The 9,972-nt window shown below is 50.9% G+C and overlaps 1 protein-coding gene across 1 annotated transcript in view; it reads right to left on the reverse strand.

Annotated features, from left to right (window-relative positions):
- SEMA6B (semaphorin 6B) overlaps positions 1-8,581 on the reverse strand; it is a 49,147-nt gene extending 40,566 nt beyond the window's left edge. The window contains exons 1-2 of the mRNA XM_036741629.1: positions 7,986-8,581; positions 6,953-7,102 (exon numbers count right to left, since the gene is read on the reverse strand). The gene's annotated coding sequence lies outside the window, so the exon portion shown is untranslated. The remainder of the gene's footprint in view (positions 1-6,952; positions 7,103-7,985) is intronic.
- Between the last annotated feature and the right edge of the window lie 1,391 nt (positions 8,582-9,972).

Genomic DNA, 9,972 nt, shown 5'->3' on the forward strand with positions numbered 1-9,972 from the left:
TCCCCCTGTGTCCAAAAAGAGCCAATCTAAGCCCTATTCCCCAATTCAACCTCTCAGATATTTGAGGACGGCTCCCATGTACCTTATAAACCTTTTCTTCTCCAGTCTAAACATCCTCAAATCCTTCCAGCAATCCTTTAATTCTTGTCCTTTCAACCTATCCTGGCTGCCTTCTTCTGCTCCCCACTCTGGTTTGTTAATGTCCTTCCTGCCTGACCAATGTGGAAATTAAGACGGTCAATGTGGGAAGTAAAATGGCCAATGTGGGAAATAAGATGGCCAATACTGGAATTTGTTTTGCCTGATTATGCATACTTGTTACAAGAGTTTTGTTTTTCTTGTTTATTTCTCAATGGGGGAGGGGAGAAGACAAATGCTTGTTAAATGAAAAAAAAGTTAATTTTTAAAAATGTCCTTCCTGAAATATAGCTCTCAGACCTAAATATGATGCTATAGATGTGGTCTGACCAAGGCAGAGTACAAGAAGCCTATTATCTCCCTCGTTCTGGACACTCCGCATGTATTAATGCAGCCCAAGATCCATTTAGCTTTGATGGGCTGCCTTGTTTCACTGGTGAATCATATGGAGCTTTCCATCCACTAAAAGCCTCAGATCCTTCTCACAAAACTATTTAACAGTCTAACCACACCTTCTCATCCTTTACTTGGGGTTACAAAATAAAATGCCCAAGAGTGAGGCTGTACATTTATCCCAATTACATTTCATGTGTTATATTTGGTCCAGCGTTCCAGCAAGCCAAGATATTTTTGACTCCTGTTTTGCCACCCAACATGTTTCTTGGCTATTTCTTCCAGCTTGCTGCTCTCCACAAGTCTCATATGCATGCCACGGATACCTTCAACCAAATCACTGATATAAATGCTGAACAGCACAAGACCAAGGGTAGAGATATCTGGGGCATTTCACTAGAGACATGTCTCAAGTGGCCTCTGAAACATGCTCTCATCCTACCAGTTCTGAATCTCCTTCACTGTGTATGTTATCATCCAAATAAGTGACAGCATACCCCCATAGGTAAAACACTTTTGAGTACCCCATCTACACATGCATATCTATGTCTATAAATTATACATACACACATGTATTATACATAGGTACACACATACATACATGCATGGCAACTCACTGTCCTAACCAAAACAAAAAACGTGGATAAGGGAAGCTTTTACCAGTCATTGCCCCAGAATGTAGAGACTACCTTTTAAGGGTTTCCTCTTGAAGCCAGAAAGTGATCTTGGTGGGAGAGGTAAGGTGAGAAGGACATAGATGGCTGTAGGCACTGGGGGTAGGGCAGCTATAACTGCCCTGAAGGGGGCTGATGGCTAGAGGAGGAGGAAGACACTAAAAGGGGTGGGGAACCCACAGTCTCAAGGCCACATGTGGCCCTCTAGGTCCTCAAGCATGGCTCTTTGATGGAACCTAAACTTCCAAAGAGCCATGCTTGAGGACCTAGAGGGCCACATGTGGCCTCTGGACTAGGAGTTTGCACAGCATGGGGAGAAGATGAGGAGGGAAGAAAAAGTGTGGCTATGTCAAAGAGAAATCTCCTCATTAGCTATTTCAGGGCAACTTTCTGCCCTCTGATTGGCTAATCACATATTTCTTGGGGTCATGCCCTCATCTTCCACTTTGGAGACCACTGATCTACATTAGCTTTCTGGGACTTCCTTGGAGTCACGGAATCTCAGAGCTGGAAGGGACCCCAGAGAGCACAGAGTCCAAATGTCTACATACAATTTTCTTAACCTGGGGCTCATGAATTTATTTTTAAAAAATATTTTGATAATGATATTGCAGTATAATGGATTTTCCTTATGATCCTATATATTTAATTTTCAATATTGAGAAACAGCATTCGGAGAAATGTGGCCAAAGGGCTCCTTGTCACAAAGGTTAAGGACTGCTCTATAGCATCCCTAAAGAAGGGTCAACTTAAAGATTTCAGCTGCATGGGAAACTCAGTCTTCTCAGGGCAACAGATTTCACTTTTGGACAGCTCTCACTCTTAGGAAGTTTTGTGTTTCTTTTTCTTCCCCAATGGAAATCTACCCATTGCTTAGTTCCATCCTGTAGGGTTAAACAGTACAATTCTTTTCCACATGCCGCCCCTCTAAATACTTGCAGGTAGCTATCGTGTCTCTCCCTGAGTTTTTATTTCTCCAGGCTAAACATTCTTAGTTCTATAAAGGAATCTATGCTCTCGTTCTGGAAACAGGATAAAAAAGACACACAATACAGGACTGTGTTTATGAAGTGGCAGGAGAATGGTAAGGCTGAAAGAGCCTAAGGGAAATGGAGATTACTCTTGGCTAGAGTAGTCACGGAAAGCTTCCTGGAGGAGGCAGGAGGCCAATGAGGCCTTGAAGGACGAGTAAGATTGAGGGTAGTGCTTTGAGAGGCGGCAGAAGTGTGTTCCAGGTGTGTACAGGGAGTGGTAGGTGGGGTCTTGAAGAACTTAATGTGGTAAGGGACAGAGGACCACGGACAAATGTGTGAACAAAGACTTTGAAAGACTTGAAGATGATGATCAATGCAATGACCCAACCATGATTCCAGAGGACCATGAAACATGCTGCCCCACCCCCCCTACACAAAGCTGATGGACTCAAAACGAAGGAGGACACATACTCTTTGGGGCATGGCCAATGGGAGAATTTGGCTTGACTGCACACAGTCATTAGAAGGGTTTTCTTGTTCAATTGAGGCAGTTGCTGGTAGCAAAGTGAACAGAACATGACGCTTGGAGTCAGAAAGACTCATCTTTCTTAGTTCAAATCTGGCTTCATACACTTTATTAGCTGTGTGACCCTGGGCAAGTCTGTTTGCTTTAGTTTCCTAAAGGGCAAAATGGGGATAATAATACCACCTACCTGGCAGGAGTGGATCAAATGAAATAACACTGTAACAGGCTCAACACAGTGCCTAGCACACAGTAGGTGCTATATAAATGCTTAATGTATTCCATTCCAATTGGGGAATAGGTGGGAGAAAAAATAAATGCTTAAGTGAATAAAATTTATACATATATACCTATCATATATACACACATGTGTATATGTGATATATATGTATATACACATTTGAGTGTGCACAACACACACACACACACACACACACACACATATACACACACACATCCCACAAATGTTTGTTAAGAAGACCCAGAAGGAGCGTGACCAGAAGACCCTGGGGCCCACTCCTCTTAAGACCTCCAACAAATCCCTTCCCAAATCTTGGCCTCAGGTTTCTCTTCAGTAAAGTGGGGATAGGGTCATCTACTCGGCCAATCTCAGGAGTCAGTTTAGACAAGTCTCAAAGGAGATAAGTGTGCAGAATCCTCACCATTAGTAGGGAAGCACCCCTGACAGTCTGGGGAAGACCCCCTTCCCAGAATATTGCTGTTCAATCAACAAAATGCATAGGACTACAGTAAGGAAACCCATTATTACCAAGATACATTTTTCAAAATAGTAAAAAACAAGTTCACACACCTCAGGTTAAAAGAAACCTGGGTCAAAAGGTGGGGCAGGGAGGCTTTAGGGGCCCCAGGAGTATTTTCTGTTATCATTATATATGAGCAGAAAGGTATTTTTTCAGGGTGCTTGGGCAAAAAATGGCAGCACCTCCATCTTTAGCAAATGGGGAAGGGGGAGTGACAGCCCAGGGTACAATGTAGAGCTCTCTTAGAAGCTCTCAATACAATAGAAAGTGCCTACTGTGTGCAGAGTCCTAGATGCTGACAGAAATGACTTTAGATCAAGTCCTGGAAGGGTCTTCAAGTCCTATTCTGCCATTTTACAGAAGCGGAGAATGAGGTCTAGGGAAATCTATCCATGTGTCCAAGGCCACAAAGGCAGTGTACCATATGTAAGCCTCGAACCCAGGTCCTCTGACTTGAGAGTCAGCACTCCTTCTCTGTTACTATGCCCAACCCTCATGGAGCTTACCACCTGGTGGGGGAATGAGGAACTTAGCATTTTAGCATAGTAGCAACAGCAAAGTGCTACAGGAGGCCTGAGGAGTAAGGGTTATTTGTAAGTTTTTAGGTAGAATGGAGTTTAGGCCAAACACAGGGAAGTAATATTTCCCCAAAAAGGGAAGAAACTCCCTAGCAGAGGAGGGGATTGGTGGGGGGAGGGGAGAGGGAGAAGAATAGGAAGAAAAACATGTCAAGCTTGGTGGGAAAAGGCAGTTTCAGTCTAGTGGAGAGAGCTCTGGACTTGTAATCAGCACTCCTGAATCCCGATCCTGGGTCTGCTGCTCACCAAGCAGTGAGCTTACGGGCCAGATAGTCACCTTCTTGGTGCCTCAGTATTCCTCTTCTGTAAAACGGTGATAATAATCCTAGCACTGTTGGGATTTTTTTAAGGTACTTTGTAAACTTTCAAGTAACTATGTAAATGTGAGTTATTATTATTGATGAAGGGCCAGACTCCACCTCCAAGGCTGGTATGTGACTTGTGGTGGCGTCATTTTTCTGTTCAGGGGTAGTTCCCTCCCCCTCTCCTGGACAGACAGTCCCATCTTTGGGATGATAACCAATGGGTCACATTACCCTTCTAACTAAGGCCTTTGTTCGCTTCGTTGTAAATCTTTTGCAAGCAGCTTTTCACATATCCTCACAGACCTATTTCCCCACCCCTTCCCCCACCACTTCTGGGCAAGGATTATTAGCCCCATCTGAAAGATGAGTCTCAGAGAGGGAAGAAATTTGCCCAAGGTCACACAGCTAGAGAGAGGCAGAACCGGGATAAGAAGCCAGGTCTCCAAGCTTCCCCACTATACTCTGCTGCCTCTGTTTCCAAGAGACATGTTTCTGGGCCAGACAGACAGAGACAGATGTCCAACACCAAAGCAACCCAGGGAGAGAGAAGCTGACAGGGACCTTGAGCTCCAGGCCGGGGGAGCCCCACCCTTGCCTAGATCCTGGCTTATGGCCTCGATGGGTGACCTTGACCCCCTAGCATGTGCAGCACACCGCCCCCCTCCACCCCCCCACCCCCGCCATGGAAGAGAGGGGAAGGGAAGAGGGCTGCAGCTAGCCTGAGGCTCCCGGGGGATTGCTGTTGGTGCTGTCCTTGGCCCAGGCTCTGCTTTTCCTTAGCACCATGAATTGTGCCATTGGCTGCCTTCATCCCTCCCTCCACAGCCGCACAGCTGCAGGATTTGGCTGAGGTGACCCACCTTAGGGGAGGGGGGTGTGGGGATCCCTGTTTACCCTGCCCTTCCCCCTAAGCTACCAGTAGCCGAACAGCAACAGCAGAGGGAGGAAGGGAAATACAGCTAAATGGGGGCTTCCTTTTCCCAGTCCACCAAAAAAGAGTCCACATTGCTTATGAAATGAGGGGGATTATATATACTAGGCAGTCTCTAAAGCCCCTTCCAGCTCTGACAGTCTATGGTCCCTTTCAGCCTAAACATTCTGTGTTCTATGTTCTAAGGTCCCTTCCCGGCCTGACATTTGATATGTCATGATATCATCCCAGGGTCCTTCTCCTAAGGCTCTCCCAGGACAAGCCTCCACGAAGGTATCCAGAGGACCCTCAAGCTCCTAGCCTCTAAACTACTCTCTGAAGGGGGATAGATTGGGCAAAGGGGGCTGCCTTGTTCTTAGGCACCAAATAATCAGGTTCTCTCCCCCCCACCCCCAGGCTTCTTCTAGCTACCTTCCTGAGTCTGGCTGGCAGCAACAGTACTCCCACCCCCACCCCCCTTTTTCACTCCAACCTACTCCTTTTCTCTGATCTTCTCTACACTGGGGAATCGGGTAGAGAGTCAGAATCAGGCCCTATCACATTCCTTCCCCCCCCAATATATCAGAAGGAGGGAAAATAAAGGGTAAACCTCATATATATATAACCTGCGTGCCCCCTCCTCCCAACATACCAGATACTCTCACAATCAACATCTGCAGAAGATAACCAAATCAACTATCCAATTTATACAAGTATTAAGTGCCTACTCTGTGCAGAGTATATTTATCCAGATAAACAGCAAACCTTCCCTCTGGGACAGAAAGCCAGGAGTTCCGACCACAGTGATCTGAACTCCTGTCTATGGATCCCAGTTCCCTATGTCCCTGACCTCGGTCACACACATAGGTAGCGGTGGAGAATTAGGGAGAAAGTTAGGGACTAGTTTCTGCTGAAAGATCCAGTCTGAGGGACCACATCCCAAATGTGCCTATCCTCCAGGCACCCAGACCCATAGATCAGCAGTCTGGCCATAATCGACCCATCAACAAATGTTTACTGGTATGCTTATGGTGCGAAAGGTGATGAAGAGGGGGAAAATTCAAAGATGAAACAGACCAGTCACTATGGCATGGGCAGAAGAGCCCCCCACCTCACCCCCAACCCTTTCCTTCATAAATTCCCAAGACTCCAGATCACTCAGCCCCAACGGAAATTCCAAGAAAATCACTGGCTCATCACTGGGGGTCCTTCAACCCTAAGCAAAGGTAAATAAACTGCATCCCCCAGCCAATTTTCTTCAGTCCCTCAACAGTGGAAAGGACAAGAAAGGACTGGGAATGACCTCCCTCTTTCTCTCAGTCCTGGCTGTTCTCCAGGAAACCCGAATAGAAGCACAGGACTGTAATGGAGAGAACAGCACAAGACCAGGGTTCGAGTCTCAACTCTACAAAACAGCTGTGTGACCCAGGACAAGTTATATCCCCCCCAATCTAGGCTTAGTTTTGTTTCTTCTGCTTGATGCACAGTCCTCCCCCCTCTCCCGCCTCCCGCCCCGCACCATGGACTATAATAAATAGATGCTTTCTACAATTCCTTTCCTAGCGCTGGGACTGTTTGAGTCTGTAAGACCCAAGGAGAATCCATCTCCCCAAGCCCAACACAGTCTTCCTCCCGATCCCAGCCTCACTAGCGTCCACCTGGGCCATCCTCCCACCACCTCCCACCCCGGTCATACCGGGTCTGGGGGCTCCGAGGAACTGGGACTGGGGCACCGCTGGGTCGTGTGTCCCGCCCCGAAAGGTGCTGGACCCCTCCGCAGCGCCACCTCTTGGGGGCTCAGAGCAGGTTGCTCTGCTACCCAAGCGAACGAGGGTCGAGTCCGGTCCTGGGGGGTGTCGAGAGGCCAAGTGAGCACCAGCGGCGCTCGGCCCCCTCTAACTCCGAGGGGGCGGGCTCGAAGGCCCGCCTACTGACTCCCCCACTCACACAGGGGGCGGTGGCTCTCCCCACTCCCTCCTTCCCAACCGATGCCCCGCTCCACCCCCCACGGGCCACCCCGAGTTCGTAGCAGGCGACAACTAAGTTGTCCCAACCCCTCCACCTCCCACGTGCAGCCGCCCCCCCAACCTCACGTGACGGAGCCCCCCGGGCTCCAGGGACCAATCAGAGCCTGGAGGCTGCAGCGCCCTCGAGTCGGGGGTGGGGTGGGGGGTGGAAATGCTTTATTCCCCCCCAAAAAACATTCCCCCACAATCGGGAGATAGATTCTTCCTTTGTCCCTTTGTTTCTCAGCCTGGGGGCGCCAGGGGGGGCTACAAGTCAGGCCTGGACACCCTGAGCCCAGAGCCGCGGGAGTCAGAAGGAGGGGGCGACCAGGAAAAGGGAAAAAGAGACTGAGGGTGGGGGGATGAGAAGGGTGGAGAGGTGGGATAGTCGCTCCCCACCCAATTCAGTGCCAGCCTTGGCTGCGCCGCTTGGAGATCTGTGATCCCTCTATTGCACGCCACCTGCCCCTGCAGCTCCGGGGGCTGCCAGCCTCCTCTGAGTACCCGGGGACTCTACCCGTTCCCCCTCCCCCCAGCTCACCCCAATCTCTTTCGCCGCTACAGCTCCAACCACCGGCAGTGGGGGGCGGGGGCTGGACGTCGGGGGCGGGGGCCTAGATTTGCAGAAGCCCGTCCCCCCCCACCCCAGCCCCTCCTCCGCTATAGCGCCTGGCGCTCCCGGCCCCCGCCCCGCGCTTCCCGGGTCCCGTGCGGGGCGCTTACCTCGGCTGCCCGCGGTCCCCGGAGAGCGGCTGCGCGCGGCTCCCCGCGCCGTGCCCTGCGCTGCGCTCGGCGCGCACCTGTCCCTGCCCGCGCTGTGGCGGCGGCTCAGCCGGGCATCCTGCGGGGGGGAAGGGGAGGGGGGAGAGGGGGGGAAGGAGAGGATTCGGGGGTCGGCTCCCCCCCTCCCCCCCGCACAGCCGCCGCCGCAGCAGCTGTGCGCGCCCAAGCAGCGGCACCTTGTTCGGTGCGCGGGCCGGCCAGGCTAGCTCCCAACGGCAGCTGCAGCGGGGCTGGGGCGGCGGGGGCTGGGGCTGCGGGGAGGGGGGGGAGGCGCGGTCCTGTCCGGTTCTGTCCCCTCCCCTCCAGCCCCCTCAAGCCCCTTCAGGCCCTGGGCGCTCCCTGGGGGCCCCGGCTCCGGCAGCTCCAGGGCTGGGTGCGCGCACCTCCCGCATCTCTTGCACCCGCCGCGGCAGCGGCTGGAGCTCAGGCTCTCCCTCTCTTCCCCTCCTTTCCCCTCCCCAGCCTGGCCCGGCCTCAGCCTCAGCTTCAGCCTCTGCCTCTGCCTCAGCCTCAGTCCCTGGCGCCACGAAAAACCCGGCCCGGATCCTGTCCCCGGATCAGCCCGCCCCATAGAAAGGGGGGGGCGCGCGGCGTGGGGGCCACCCCCCTTTTCCCACGCACCGCAGCTTCCGGAGTGACGGTCCCCTTCAGGTCTCTAAGAGAATGAATCTGTCCACCCCCACCCCCATTTGGGCAGAACACAGGGTAGGTGGAGGGTGTTGGTCCTCCTGGGACAGTGAACCCAGGAATCCTGGTTTCCAGGGCCTCAGAAAGAAGACTAGAAACCCCACTCAAACCAGAAGCCCTATCAGAGAAGGAATGCGCCTTTGGACAAGCGCTGGATATAAATGGGTCAACCTGTGTACTCCCCCCCCCAAGGGGAAGATGGGGAGAGGGAGGAGGGATACAGAGACAGAGAAAGAGATGGCTGTCGGCTCAGATGCAGCCCAGAGAGACTGTAATTGGTGTTGAGGAAGATCAGACTTGTGAATTTCAGAAGCCACCTTGGGCTCCATCCTCAGACCCCAGCCCTATGTATAACACGGTATGAGTGTGTGTTGTGTAACATATATACATACATATGTGTGTGTATACATATACATTATATATATATAATATATACATATACACATACATCATCTACTTCAGTGGATGCACAGATACACCATGCATATGTATGCCGGTTTACTTGCATATATGTTACATGTACAAGTGGGCATGCATGTGTACTTGTGAGTATGCATCTGGCAAAGGCACCAGGGCATGCAGACTGTGTATTGTTGTACACAGGCACCCATGGATTGTGCTTGTGTGTGTGTGTGTCTGTGTGTGTGTATATATATATATATACATATATATATACACACACACACACACACATGCACAATACATGAAAATGCATCTTCTGCAGGAACAACCCTAGCCCAAATGACCTGTTATTATTAATCAGTATCTGATTTAGATGCAGCAGAACTTCCTGAGGAGCAGAAGGACTCTTTCCATTCTTCGGCGCCACCCCCCACCCCAGCTTCCATTTAGCCTCTAGTGGGCCCTGAAGCAGGATGTGGCCCATTTAGGTCTCCCTACTCCCATACTCTTCCCCTAGTTGCCCTGAGAGGCCTTTGGGCCTAGCTAGGCCATTAGAGTGTTCCCTGCCAGCCAATGATAGGCAGAGCCATTCTGTATAAATAAGACCCTTCTTCCCATTCTTGAAACCTGGTGATGACAGCCCGGGCCAGTGGGCTTATACAGATCCATTGTATATGGATGGATTATTCTTTAAGGAGGAGGCCCAAAGGGCTGGCTCTCTGGTCAAAGAGCTTAGGAGGCCATTTGCAGCTGCTCCCTCAGAGGCATGGGGCCTTTTGCTTGAAGGCAGAGGGAGGGCAGTGGAAGGAGAGAATGACAGATATATCCCCAGCAAGCC

Source organism: Trichosurus vulpecula, chromosome 1, assembly GCF_011100635.1.
Source record: "Trichosurus vulpecula isolate mTriVul1 chromosome 1, mTriVul1.pri, whole genome shotgun sequence".
Lineage (NCBI taxonomy): Eukaryota > Metazoa > Chordata > Mammalia > Diprotodontia > Phalangeridae > Trichosurus > Trichosurus vulpecula.